The sequence below is a fragment of the Nicotiana tabacum genome, chromosome 24 (assembly GCF_000715075.1).
Source record: "Nicotiana tabacum cultivar K326 chromosome 24, ASM71507v2, whole genome shotgun sequence".
Lineage (NCBI taxonomy): Eukaryota > Viridiplantae > Streptophyta > Magnoliopsida > Solanales > Solanaceae > Nicotiana > Nicotiana tabacum.
Genome location: NC_134103.1, coordinates 8,767,692 through 8,782,738, shown reverse-complemented (window position 1 = coordinate 8,782,738; position 15,047 = coordinate 8,767,692). Strand labels below are relative to the sequence as shown.

At 33.5% G+C, this 15,047-nt stretch overlaps 1 pseudogene; it reads left to right on the top strand.

Annotated features, from left to right (window-relative positions):
• The first annotated feature begins 11,487 nt into the window (after window positions 1-11,487).
• On the top strand, window positions 11,488-12,646 carry LOC107807178 (serpin-ZX-like; annotated as a pseudogene).
• The last annotated feature ends 2,401 nt before the right edge of the window (window positions 12,647-15,047 follow it).

The window sequence follows — 15,047 nt, the reverse complement described above, 5'->3', positions numbered from 1 at the left end:
TCACCTTCATTCAAAGACTTAACGAGCATATAGTCTATATAAACTTCTATAGTCTTTCCTATTTGCTTTTCAAACATCTTATTTACGACCCGTTGATAAGTGGTTCCGGTGTTTTTCAACCCGAAAGGCATCACATTGTAATAATATGTACCGAAATTTGTTATAAACGAATTCTTTTCCTGATCTTCCGGGTTCATCTTGATTTGGTTGTACCTGAAATAAGCATCGAGGAAACTCATTAACTCGTGACTGGCCGTGGCATCAATCATTTGATCGATATTTGGAAGTGGGAACGAGTCTTTTGGACACACCCTATTAAGGTCTTTATAGTCTACACACATGCGAAATTTATTATTCTTCTTCGGAACTACTACTACATTGGCTAGCCAGTCCAGATATCTTACCTCTCGGATTGAACCGATATTAAGCAAGCGGGTTACCTGTTCTTTGATGAATTTATTCCTGGCCTCGGCAATAGGGCATTTCTTTTGTCTTACCGGAGGTAAGTTGGGATCCAAACTCAGCTTGTTCACGGCTACTTCCGTCGGGATACCTGTCATATCCTCGTGTGACCATGCAAAACAATCGACATTAACTTTAAGGAATTCAATAAAACCAGACCTGAGCTCCAGGTGCAGTCCTGCCCCCAAATAGGATTTTCTTTCTAGGAATTCTTCAAACAAAGCAACTTGCTCCAGTTCCTCTGCCGTGGACTTCGTTGCGTCCGTCTCTTCTGGAACTTGGAAATATCTAGGCACTTGATAATGTTCTGACGACTCTGCTCCCGGACTAACTTATTCTAGATCGGGAATAGGTGCCGATTCCTGTAATTTATATGCCGTGTGCTCATTCCCTTTGCTACTGGAAATCGAAATTGCATTCATCTCTCTTGCTGCTAGTTGATCACCTCTTATCTGCTTGATTCCTTCGAGCGTTGGAAACTTCAGCAATTAGTGATATGTTGAGGGTACAACTTTCATCTTGTGTAACCATGTCCCTCCCAGGATGATATTGTATCCCATGTCACCATCTACTACTTCGAAGAGAGTTGTTTTCATTATTCCTTAGGCATTCGTGAGCAGCAAAATCTCTCCCCGGGTCGTCACGCTTGCAAGGTTGAATCCAGCGAGGAGCTTTGTTGCCGGAATAATGCTTCCGGTGAGTTTATCTTGCTCCAATACTCTCCATTGTATGATATTAGCCAAACTTCCTAGATCCACTAGAACACGCTTAATCTTAAAATCTAACACATTAAAAGAAATTACTAGTGCATCGTTATGTGGTAACAGCAATCCATTTGCGTCCTCCTCCATGAAAGTGATATCGTCTTCCCGGAGACTTTTACTATGAGTTATTGATACTTTCGTCTTCTTCACTGCCGAAAAGTGACCTCGTTAATCGCATTCCCTCTGAAGATCATATTGATCGTTTGCCGTAGGGGCTCTTCTCCTACTTTTGAAGGTCCCGCGTTGTCTCTGTTACGAGCGTAATTGTTCTTATCTCGATCACTCAAGAATTATCTGAGGTGACCATTCTTCAATAGTGTTTCCACCTCTTCTCGGAGGTGTCAGCAGTCCCCTGTTCGGTGGCCGTTCGTCCCATGGTATTCACATAATAAGTTAGGATCCCTCTGGCTGAAATCGGATCTCATAGGTCTCGGGGAATCGTGCTTCTTTAATATTTCTCATGGATGATACCAACTCCACTATACTGACGTTGAACTTATATTCCGTTAACTTAGGGTAAGAACGATCCCGAGACCCCGACGTCTCTTTATCCTGAAGTGATCTATTATTTTGACACGATCGGTCCCTCTGTCAATAGTGAACTTGTTTGCTGCCCGAAATTTTTTGCCACGACATTCGATCCGCTCGTAAGGCAAAAACTGGTCCCTCGAAGTCCGTTTGTCAGCGTCGTAGTCATCCTTTGATTTTTCTCTGCTCTTCTCCCATCCCTTGGCCGATGATGTAGAACCGACCTGGTCATCTTCGATCCTTATCTTTGACTCATACCGGTTGTGGACATCTGCCCAAGTTGTTACTTGAAACTCAAGCAGGCTCTCCTTCTGCTTCCGGGAAGTGTCCGAGCTTCTCGAATTCGATCCTTTGGTGAATGCTTCAGCTGCCAATTCATCCGGGACAGTCGGAAGCAACATTCTTTCTTTCTGGAATCGGGTAACGAACTCTCGTAATAATTCGGATTCTCCCTATGCGATCCTGAATATGTCGGTCTTGGGGGGCATGAGCCTTGATGAAAGAATCTGCGAGCATCTCAAAGGAATCTATGGAATGCTCGAGTAATAATGAGTACCACGTTAGAGTTCCCCTCGTGAGAGTTTCTCCAAATTTCTTTAACAACACAGATTCAATTTCGTGAGGAACTAAATCATTTCCTTTTACTGTCGTTGTGTAGGTGGTAATATGCTTATGTGGGTCTGAAGTCTCGTCATACTTTGGCATTTCAGGCATTTTGAACCTTTTTGGGATTAGTTCTGGTGCCACACTCAGGTTGTACGATAATTGAGTATACTTCTTCGAGTCCGGGCCTTTCAATACTGGTGGCGCGCCCAGGATCTGGTCCATGTGGGCGTTTACTTTCCTCATAAACCGTAAACGTTAATTCTTGAACGGGTCATTCTCGTTGTTGAGACCGAGTCCGTTCCCCCCAGCCCCGTCGGAGCCAAATTCACCCCTGGGATTGTTGTTGTTGACTCTCTACTTGCATTATTCGAAATTGGATCTCCGGGAGAAATTGGATCTCATCTGTTTGCATTATTCGAAACCCCCAATAGCGCCTACTTCAGCTCTGTCATAACCTTATCTTGCCGCGTGAGATGGCCTAGAATGATCGCCTATTGCTCTTGCAGGACCCTCACCGCATCCATGACATGCTCCCCATCAACATCATCAGGAGTTGTCTCCCGAACCTATCGAGGGTTCTGCCTGTCATCCACCGGCGTGACGTCATTTCCCTCATCGTGAGTGTCACTAATTGAATCCTCGAAATGAGGCTGATCCCTTCGAATTTTAAGGTTGTATGTATTGTTAACAGTGTTATCTGCCATTTTTGTGATTTTTTTCTAACACAAAATAATCAAATCACTTTAGTAAAAAAGGCAAGAATCAATTTAGTTGCACGGCTGTCTAGGCCCCACGGTGGGCGCCAAACTGTTTACCCGTAAAACGGTACAGTTGAATTTATATGTAGTTTCTAGACAAGTGAACTAATTTGATCCTGAAATAATGCAATAATTGAAGAAATGTACAATACTTAGCCTTAAAATATAGATGAAACAACAGAGATGACAGTTCCGGGAACAAGGTTTTCGGGCACAACAATGATGAGATCAAAAAGCGAAAAAGTAAGATTGTATTAAGCTTTGTATAGAATGTGGTGTAAGTTTTGCTAGAAAATTCATGTCCTTTACAATGATAACTGGGCTCACTATTTTATAGTTGTGTCTTGGGAAGTAAGTTCTAGGATCGTGCCCTCTAGGATCGTGCCCTCCTTTAGTGTCAATTATGAGGGTCATTGATGAAGATGTAACGATGAATATAAATGCCAAATTCACTGTAACGGGCCGCCACTCTTAATACTGTAGAATATTTCTTATTAAATGCCACCAGGGGCAGAGAATTTAATACACCTTTATGAATCAAGTCCCTTCCGGTGACAAGCGGAATAGCTGCGTTCGGTCTTCGACGATCCCCGTCTAGGGTTCCACGTGTCTTTCTTTTAGATGACCATGTGTCATATCATATTCCACCCTGTACAATAGTCTTATCCCTACCTTGTGAAGGTAAACGTAGAGTTTCCTATAGACCCTCGGCTCAATTTTAGTATTACGAGTTCAAATCTAATAGCCTCCTTAGTTACTGTTTGCCGAATTGACTTTTCCTGTTCTTATTAATTATTTACTAAAAGAAAGCAATTTTATTTGGATCATAAGGGACCACTCAAAGTTTTGAGAATGGAGTCCACTCTTTCATAGGCCCAAAGTAGTTCGTTCTAATTGAAAATTATTGAGGAGGCTTTTTGGTCTAAGCTAATGGCTTGGACATAAGAATTGTAAAATTTTAATAAAAAGTGAAAAATATTTTTAAGTGAAAATGGTATTTGAAAATTAGAGTTGTGTTTGGACATGAATATAATTTTGGGTTGTTTTTGAAGTTTTGTGAGTGATCCGAGTGAAAATTTTTAAAAACGGCTTTTTGGAGTTTTTTTAATTTTTGAAAAATTTCAAAATGCATGTTCAAGTGAAAATTGAAAAATTTATGACCAGACGTTGATTTCGAAAAAAAGTAAAAAATTTCTTATGTCCAAACGGGCTATTAGTGTTTAGATTTCTTTCTCAAATAAAAGAAGAGAATCTAATGATAAACAAAATAATACGTTAAATGTTGTGGGCTTGGTCTACACAACAAGTGTTGTTTTGGTCCACAAGTTGATGATTGTTTGGTGTACTGCCATTATAATTTTGAACAACCCCATTTTTTGCTTTCTTTGTGTGGGTTTCTGTCAGATCGAATAGTTATTGCTGAAGCTGTAGGAATGGTCTACACTTCCTAAACCCACCTACAATAAAGGGTCTCTATTTATTTCATCCCGAACCACGAGTTCGAGCTCTCTCAGAATGAAGAATTTCTTGGTAGAGAGCGATTTACCTCCTTAATGGTTCTATCATATGCGAATTCGAATTATATCGGGCTAGTGGCTTCTAATACCGTAGGAATGACACAGGGTAATCATTCTAAATGGCTGTTATTTAAGAATTAACCAATGTATCCTGAATTTCAGCTTTTCGGTTCAATTTTTCAAGACGCAAATATCACGAGTTATCGTGAAATTCAGATTTTGTATTTAATTTTCATGACAAATACTGAATAATCCCTAAAAGAGCCGTGAAAATGGCTATTTGTATACTTTCCCCTCTAATACCATGTGGCTAAACCTAAATAAAGACTATAATCTTTTCATTAATTTAACTTCCATAAATAGAATGTGTAAAATTATTTTACACTCTCTCAAGTTATTTAAAAGATAATTACATATAACTATTGATCATAATAAATGAAATTAATAATTCAGAAACTACGATAAATAACCTTCTATAGCAGGTTAACTTATACTATAAGACATTCATTAATTTATCCGTGAATAAAAGTTAAATCCTCTTCTCACCGTCTGCAATGAGATAGTTTAACTGTTCAAAAGATCAAAATTCAAATCGCATTATCAAAAATTATTTACGGCTTCAAATTTTAGATAAGTGATGTAGTTCAATAAATTTTTCTTACTCATCCATTGATTATTTGATAGGATAACTTATTCTTCCCACGTGATCTGTAAAATTTCTTTTTTAATTTCTTTTTTTGGTGGCCATCTCAATATTTAATGAGCCAAGCCTTTCTTTAAACTTTACAACAAATAGTACATTTAAATTTTTGTCTTGGTATAGATGGAAGTTGTGGGTCTTTCTACTACCCAACGTGCACAAATTTATTGATGGAAAGACACTCGTGAATGACATATATTCCCATTTATTTATCCTATAAGCCCTTTTGCTAATTTTAATTCTCTTATTAAAATATACAGCAAAAACTAGTCTTCATATTTCTTAAAGATTGTAGAATAAATAGGACCAATTTTACTTAGTCGAATTCTAGATTTCAAAGTCTTGAGAGAGGTGCATGTTTCAAATATCGGTATTGTAACCATTCAATCCCAAACGTTCAAAATTTGTAGTATATTCTATTGTTTGAAAAACAAGAATTATTACTTCAAATATATACTTGTCCATTTTCCAGTACAATTATTGACTTTTTAAGGCGAACATGTTTGTTATGTGTAAGTTATGTTATTTATATCTTGTGCATAAATGCATGTAGGGAGAGGGAGAAGTGGAAGTACTATCCATAGTGAGAGGTCACGAGGCTAATACATAGTACGATCAACTATCTGACTTATTCAGAACGATGGTGAACCAAGACACGAAGAAGTGCAATGCAAAAGTAAAGATTTATTCGCATTCGATCACAGCTCCGCCAGTACCATATGTTGGTCTAGAATTGTAACTTTCAGTCCAGATTTTACTAATTTAAAGAAATTTATATTTGAATTCACAATGAAAGTTGAATATTTTGATTCACTCTTATTCTAGTCGATCTTTTTAATATAGAGGAATTGTACTTTATTGTCTTTCCCACAAAAAGTAGATATGTCATGTATTTAGGAGTATTGGCGATGCAGTTTGACTCAGTTTTATTAACCAGAAAAATACAACTAATTAGTTGCTAAATATTTGTCCAAACCAAATCAAACAAAGTACAGTTTAATTGGTTTTGGTTTTTGCAATTTCTTTCGGGTTATATAATCATACAAACATGCGTACAACTGTAACTACAGTCACGTTAAAAATAAAAAAAATAAAAAATGTAACTACAGTCACTTGACTTTAATCTCTTTCTTTTTCCCTTAATATACAAAGTAATAGATATTCCTTTGTAGGCGGGAAATTTAAAGTTTTTTTTTATTACTCACCCAATGTCTTACCCGTACTGGGACCTCTTCGACTAATTCGAATTCGCATTCCATAAGGTCCATAACGCTTCTATCTCGATTTTTTTTTTCCTGAGAAACAAAACTCGGGATTTTGGTTTAGGGTAGAAAAATTTTATCCATCCCACGGGTGGTACAAGTTTGAGGCGAGTATGAGGGAGTGAACAAGTCTACATCAGTGCAACTTTACTATACTAGGAGTGAGTTGCACCTGCAAAAAGAATAGTGAGAATTAATAAGAAGCTTTATTTAAAGCTGGACAAGAATTGGAAAACACGAACTTTGTTTAATGGGCTTGAATAGTCCTTCTATTGGGCCTACAATTTTTTGGATTTTTTTCTTTCCTGTACATTATATAAAACTTTCTTATCAAAATTGTCCTACTTTTAAAAATTACCCGCCCTAAATAAGGTTTGCTTACAATTTATATACAATCCATTATTAGTGCCTTCAATTAGGGGATTAAGTTACACCATTTTTTCTTTTTTCTCTCTTCTCTTTCCCTATTTTCTGTCGCTTCTCTCCATGTACTATCCATTACTAGTATCAGTACCTGCACGATGCGCGGACACAAATTATGTCAAGTTTTGATATAGGTTATTTGAATCATATGTAAATAACCATAAAATATAAACCTCTCAGATAAAAATTATATAGCATTAGATATTAATTATGAAGCAGGATATGAAATTATTATAAAAATCTCGTATTTGACAACCTAATTTTTTTTTATTTAATATTTGTAGTAACCTAACCCCTTAATTTTAGTACTTACATTTCGTTTCGCTGTTGTTTGCAATAAATTATTTGTGATACCAAAAGAAATTGCAACCACAATAAAATATGAAGAAACATAATTTTATTGATAAAATGATGCGGGTACAATTCTGTTTGTTCCCTTGATTATTCTCTCTAGATCGTTCTTCGTGATTCGAGGGTTTAACCAGCGTATTTCTCGAATGTAGGATGATGTGAACTTCCTTAGTATTCTCTTCCCTACTATAAATTTTAATTAGTTTTTATATTAATGTTTTGCATATAACCAGAATAATATCATATTTATTTTAAATTGTAACTTTAAATTAGTCTAAAATATTAATACATAAGTTATTTTATTATTATGTTCCAAATGTATTGAGTTCTCTTATAATTATTTTTGTATTTGATTATGAGGAGTGAGTTGCACCTATAAAAAGAATAGTGAGAATTAATCGGAAGCTTTTTTTAAAGCTGGACAAGAGTCGGAAAACACGAACTTTGTTTGATGGGCTTGAATAGTCATTTTACTGGGCCTACAATTTTTGATTTTTTTATATTTCCTATACACTAAAACTTTATTATTAAAATTATCCACTTTTGGAAATTACCCGCATTAAATAAAGTTTGTGTATAATTTATATACACTTTATTATTAGTGTCTTAAATTAGGAGATTAAGTTACATCGATTTTTTTTCTCTCTCCTCTTCTCTTTCCCTATTTTCTGCCGCCTCTCTCCGTGTATTATACATTATTAGTGCGTTAAATTAGGAGCTTTAGTTACGCTCTTTCCTTCTTCTTTTTTCTCCAATTACATATTCTCTGTCGTTAACTTGTGTATGTATGTGTATCTGTAGCCTAACTTGAGTATCTATGTGCACTGTCGTTACCTATTAGTACTAAATTATGAATTTGAATGTGTTCTTTACTATTAAGTTATATATTTTTAATAATCATTATTTTTATACGATATGCAATAAGTAAATAAAAAAATTCCACTCTCTTTTATGTTTAACATTAAATTTAAATTTTGGGTTTTATATTTAATTTAATTTCCTATAAGATAAATTCACATATTTTACTTAATATCTACTCTTCTGCTCGGAAGTTTTTCAGTATTTGATATTTTTGATTTTTTACTTTGTCTGTTAAGATTCAGATACATGGTATTGTCCATTGTATATCTGACTTTTCTCATCATAATTCAAAAAATACTTTTTCACCTCAAATTCAAATAGGTCTTATCATTCTATATTTTTATATTTAATTTTTTAAAACTTTTGTCCTTTTGTTACATGTTTATTATTATGACATTATTCTTACTTACAATTGTTATATTGAGATGTAGTTTTTTAGGAACTTGGATCTTGACTTAATGTTATTGCTTATTATTTTTGTTTAATAACATATACATAAAAGCAATTTTTTCTTACTCTAGAAATTAATTGATCACAATTCTTGAATAGTTTATCAATAATATGTAACATAAGATATATTTAATATTTACTATTTTGATTGAAATTTTTTCAGTATTTGATATTTTTGATTTTTGACTGTCTGTTAAGATTCCAAATACGTGGCATATACATATTTACTATTTTGATTGAAATGTGTATGTATGTATATATATATGTATGTATGTATATATGTATGTATGTATGTATATATATATATATATATATATATATATATATATATATATATATATATATATATATATATATGTATGTATGTATGTATGTATGTATGTATGTATGTATGTTTCTTATCATAATTCAAAAAAGATTTTGTCATCTCAAATTCAAATAGGCCAAATACATATGTAGGCCCTCAAACTTGTCCCTTTTTGTTACTTGGACACCTAAACATAGGGTTGTTTCTATCACGCACTCCAACTAAATCACATCTGTGCCAATTAAACACTGTCAAGGGAAAGGACACGTGAACATGAGAAAAACTTGTTGATTTTTATTATTTTATTTTATTATTATTATTATTATTATTATTATTATTATTATTATTATTATTATTATTATTATTATTATTATTATTATTATTATTATTATTATTATTATTATTATACTCCATATTATGATTATTTTATATATCCTAATATATTATTCCTATTAAAGCCAGATCGTCATTTTTTTTCTTGGCAAAATCAAAGGCAAAGTTGCTTGCCCTCTTAGATTTCTTAAGAATTTCATCGTCATACCACCTGAAAAAATTGCAAGCAACTTTGCCTTAGATTTTACTAAGAAAAAAAATGACGATCTGGCTTTAATAGGAATAAATATTAGGATATATAAAATAGTCATAATTTGGAGTATAATAATAATAATACTAATAAAAATATAAAAAAATTAACAAGTTTTTCTCATGTTCACGTGTCCTTTCCCTTGATAGTGTTTAATTGGCACAGATGTGATTTAGTTGGAGTGCCTGAAAGGAACAATCCTATGTTTAGGTGTTTAATTGGCACAAATAGATTTAGTTAGAGTGCCTTATAGGAACAATCCTATGTTTAGGTGTCCAAGTGACAAAGTTTGAGGGCCTACATATGTATTTGAATATATATATATATACATACATACATATATATATATATATATATATATATATATATATATATATATATATATGAAAAGCACGAAGGCCCTTAGCGAAATATCGTTCGCCTTTTTTACCCTTAAAATATGTATTTCACGTTGGACAAAATAGTAATTTAGTTATTTTACTAATTTTTAGGACTTTAAAATTAGCTAAAATTTTGGTTATTAAATCCTTCCTTATTTAAAATATGTATATTTTTGTAACGATATTAAATGCACTAAATCTCCTTTTATAAATAAATTACTAATAGTTTGAGATCACTTCTATTCTTTAAAAAAATCAACGTTAAGTCTACATGAATAGAAAAAAGTTCAAAGAACAAAAGTATGGCTTCTAAAATCCTACCAAATCTAATGGCTTCGTATTCACCTAAATACAAAATTCACAAAAGGAAGTTTTCTCTTTTTGTATTGATTCCAACAAATGACTCAACGTAGTTTTTTCATATATTAAGTATTTATATTAGTTGATACATTTTTGAGAAATTGCGATAAAACCTTATGGAGTAACAAATATGCATATTTTAGATTTAATATTAGGCCAGACAAATAATAATATTTTTCAAAAGATATATTTAGAGGATATTCTTTTCAAATTCATGCAAAATCAATATATCAAACCTTGATGTAAAGTTAAACGACCTTTTAACCTTAAAAATAAACACTCATTTTATAATATTTATGTACAAAAAATAAAATACATATTCCAACAAATTCTTCTGTTACTCGCTATTATTATACTCTTTAATTCAATATTAAATTCTTACAATACTTAATAATAAAAGAACACTTATGACTTAACAATTATACATATAAGTTCAAAAGATATATCTAACTTTAGAGGAGACAAAAATATTATTAATACATCATTATCATTTAATTTATGTATATCAAGTACATTTTATTAATTAATCCAAAAATAAAAATGAATCGGATAACTTCAATAATGTAATCGGATGCACCAAAAAACGGAAGTCCGAAGTCGTCGCCATTTAATACACTTATTATCATCATTTGCCCAAAATCATCATTTAAGTTTTCCCAAATATTTTGAATAACTAAAACATAGTGTAAGTTAATATAATATTTATATAATTATTTTACACATATTTACTCATCGAGATGGGGTACACGCGCAAAGCGCATACCCTAAGACTAGTATATATATATATATATATATATATATATATATATATATATATATATATATATATATATATATATATATATGTATGAATAAGTCTTGTCCTTCTTCTTACATTATTCTTACTTAGAATTGTTACATTGCGATATAATTTTTATTAGCTTGCCCGTGACTTCTTGTTATGTATTATTATTTTTTAATATTATATAGATAAAACAGATTTTTCTAACTGCCCCCTCCGCAAGAAACCTAAAAGAAGTTGTAACCAAAAATAACTCTATAAAACCCTAAGCCTCTCTCACCCCAAAATAATAATTTATAAAGAAAGTAAAAACCAAAAAACTTGCGAATGCATATTATTTGCATAACTATACTGCTCTAACATATAGGTAAAAACTTAATCATAGTCAGTGAATATATATTTTCTTCACTTTAAATCACTTAACTAGGGTAAATGAATATGATTTGGTATAAATACTTGACGCCTTCACGAAATTCATATATTCTCCCCATTGTTACATTAATTCACTCATCAGAAATATATAATTAATCTTCTCCAATATGTATTATCTCCAGAAATTGATTCTAAAGCAAAGGCATGTTTCTTCTATGCTTAAAAAGCATGTATTCTACAGCCAACAATCCATTGCCTCATGGACCTAAGCAAACAGACAGATGTATCGTTAACGTTAACCAAACATGTTTTTCCAATGGCAGGGGACAACAACATGGTATTCTCTCCCTCGTCAATTCACGTATTATTGGGTCTGATCACGACGGGTTCAAGTGGTCCGACCCGTGACCAACTTCTCTCTTTCCTCGAATCCAAATCTGTACCTGAAATCAACCATCGCTCTTCTCAACTTATCGATTTTGTTGTCGCTGATGGTAGTCCCAAAGGCGTCCCTCGTTTGAAAGCTGCTAACAATGTTTGGATTAATCGGAATTGTTCTTTCAAGCCTTTTTTCAAACAGATTGTGGACAATATTTACAAGGCTGCTTCTGTTTCTGTTCATTTTAACAAGCCTTTAGAGGTGACAAATCAAGTGAATCAATGGGCTGAAAAGGAAACAAACGGCCTTATCAAAGAAATTCTTTCTCCCAACTCAGTTAAACAAGGAATAATAAAACTTATCATTGCAAATTCATTGTACTTTAAAGGAGAATGGGATGAGAAGTTCGATGCATCAGTAACAAAGGACAATGATTTCCACCTTCTCAATGGAACCTCTGTTCAAGTTCCCTTTATATATGTCTACCAAGAAGAAGCAATATGTGAAAGCTTTTGAAGGTTTTAAGGTGTTGAGGCTTCCTTATAAACAAGGTAAAGACTTCGTTGCTGATCATCCATTTCTTTTTCTGATTAGAGAAGATGAGACAGGCGTGATATTGTTTCCTGGAAGCGTTCTTAATCCTGAATAGTCGTTCATAATAGCCTTTGTTCCTCCAATTTCATTACATATATACGGAGATTGATATGTGCTCTTTTCATCTTTTATGTGTTGCATTGGACTTTTTTGGTATCTTGAGGTAGAAATAATTAATTTGTACTATGAAAGAGTATTGCTATGGTACCATTCATGAATCCTACTTATCCTTTACCTTGCACTTTGAAAACATAGAGACAGCGGCGGCCCTACCCTACGGTAGGTAAAGCAACCCTGGGGGCCATTTTTTATTACACCTATTATATTATATACTCTCTATGTTTCAATTTAGATTACTCATCACAAAGTTTTTTAAAAAAAGACTTTTAAAATTTGTCGTCTTAAAAAAAATTACAACTGATATGATTTCTACCAAGAAAATTGCATCTGAAATGAAAATCAAACCCGAACTTTGTAAGTAACGTGTGATATATAGAAAAATATAATTTGACGTGAATATTGATATTGAAATCTCTTGAATAGTCCTTCTGAGTTAATTACTATTTATACATAGTAGACAAGACTATTTTTTCACTTCAAAATAGATTTGAACAATTCGAAGAATATGAAAATATTTTTTGTTTTCTATTTAGCGTAAAAAAACCGAGATCACTAGATAATGGAAATTTAAAAAAATATTGCCTTAATCTTTAATGTTTCTTAAAGCATAATAATCAATCCGATATTGATGGTTTAGATTTATTTTCTGAAATAAAAGTGTTAAGTAAAATAGTACAATTAGAAGATAACAGTTTAATTGATATACTCAATCAAATATAAAGATTTGATTCTTTTCCAAATGCCTATATTGCTTATTGCCTACTGTTTCGATGGACCTTAAATGGTCACCCCCCACCCCTATATGGGTTACGGCCCCCCACGGGCCGGTCCACACACTCTCTCTTTATATATAGTCAAAAACATACTTGTTGGATAAAAAGCTTTTGCAAAACTTAATATATTTGAAATTGTACCAATAGATTACAATAAAACACAAAAAGCGAGGACAATATTTCATTCATTAAAAGTCACTATTCAACTTAAACCACTCAAAAATATTTTCAAGTTGCTCATGACATATCCAACACCAACAAATCATCTTCATCTAGCATATATGAATCCTTTTGTAAAACAAAGATGCCTTAACATCTTTATTTTCATCTAAATATATAATTATATGCAATGTTAATATAACGATCCGACCGGTCATTTTGAGTATCATGGCCTCGTTCCCCCATTTACTGCTCAATTTATACTTTATAATTATTTTATAATTTATCAGGTTAGTTGGTTCGGGTCTGGAAGGAACTCAGAGTGAAATGAGATACTTAGTCTCATAATTGAAAATTTTAAGTTAGAAAAGTGGACCGGATATGGGCCTATGTGTAAACGACCTCGTATTTGAATTTTGATGATTCCAATAGCTCCATATGGTAATTTTGGGCTTAGGAGCGTGTCCGGAATATTATTTAAAAGTCCGTAGAGGAATTGGGCTTGAAATGCCGAAAGTTTAATTTTTGAGAAGTTTGACTAAGGGGTTGACTTTTTGATATCGGGGTCGGAATCCGATTCTAAAAATTAGAATACCTCTATTATGTCATTTATGACTTGTGTGCAAAATTTAAGGTCAATCAGATGTGATTTGATAGGTTCCGTAGTCGTTTGTAGAAATTAAAAATTTTAAAGTTCATTAAGCTTGAATTGGGGTGTAATTCATGGTTTTAGCGTTGTTTGAGGTGATTTGAGGATTCGACTAAGTCCGTATGATGTTTTAGGACTTGTTGGTATATTTGGTCGAGGGCCCGAGGGGCTCGGGTGAGTTTCAGATGGTTAACGGGTTGGATTTTTGGACTTGGAACTCTGCTAGAATTTTTCTGATGCACCATATGGTTTCCTTCATCGCGTTCGCGAGTGGAGCCTCGCGTTCGTGAATGGTGGACTGGGTGTGCATCGCGAACGCGAGAGGTGTTACGCGTTCGCGAAGAAGAGAGGAAGCAGCTGAGGGCCCCAGGCAATTGGTCTACGCGTTCGCGTAGTGAGGGGGAACGAAGCATCGCGTTCGCGATGGGTTGAACGCGTTCACGTAGAAGGCATTGAGGCAGAGGCATTTTGAGTTTCGCGAAGACGAGGGTGATGTCGCGTTCGTGAAAGAGGAATTTGGACGGGAGATATTTTGTGCTTCGCGAACGTGAGGCATTGACCGCGTTCGCGAAGAAGAAAAGCCTGAGCAATGAGTTTATGTTCCAAAAATGGGACTTCATCCCATTTTCAGTTTTTGACGATTTGGAACTCGGATTTGAGGCGATTTTGGATGATTTTCAGATGAAACAATGGGGTAAGTGTTCTTAACTCAATATTGGTTAAATTACTCGAATCCATGTTTGTTTTTATCATTTAATTGGTGAATTGAGTTGGGAAAATTTGAAAACCCTCTTGGTTTAAATTGAAGATTTGAGGATCGAGTTGGGGTCGGATTCTGATAAAATTGGTATGGTTAGACTCGTGGTTGAATGAGCTTCTGGATTTTATAACTTTTGTCGAGTTCCAAG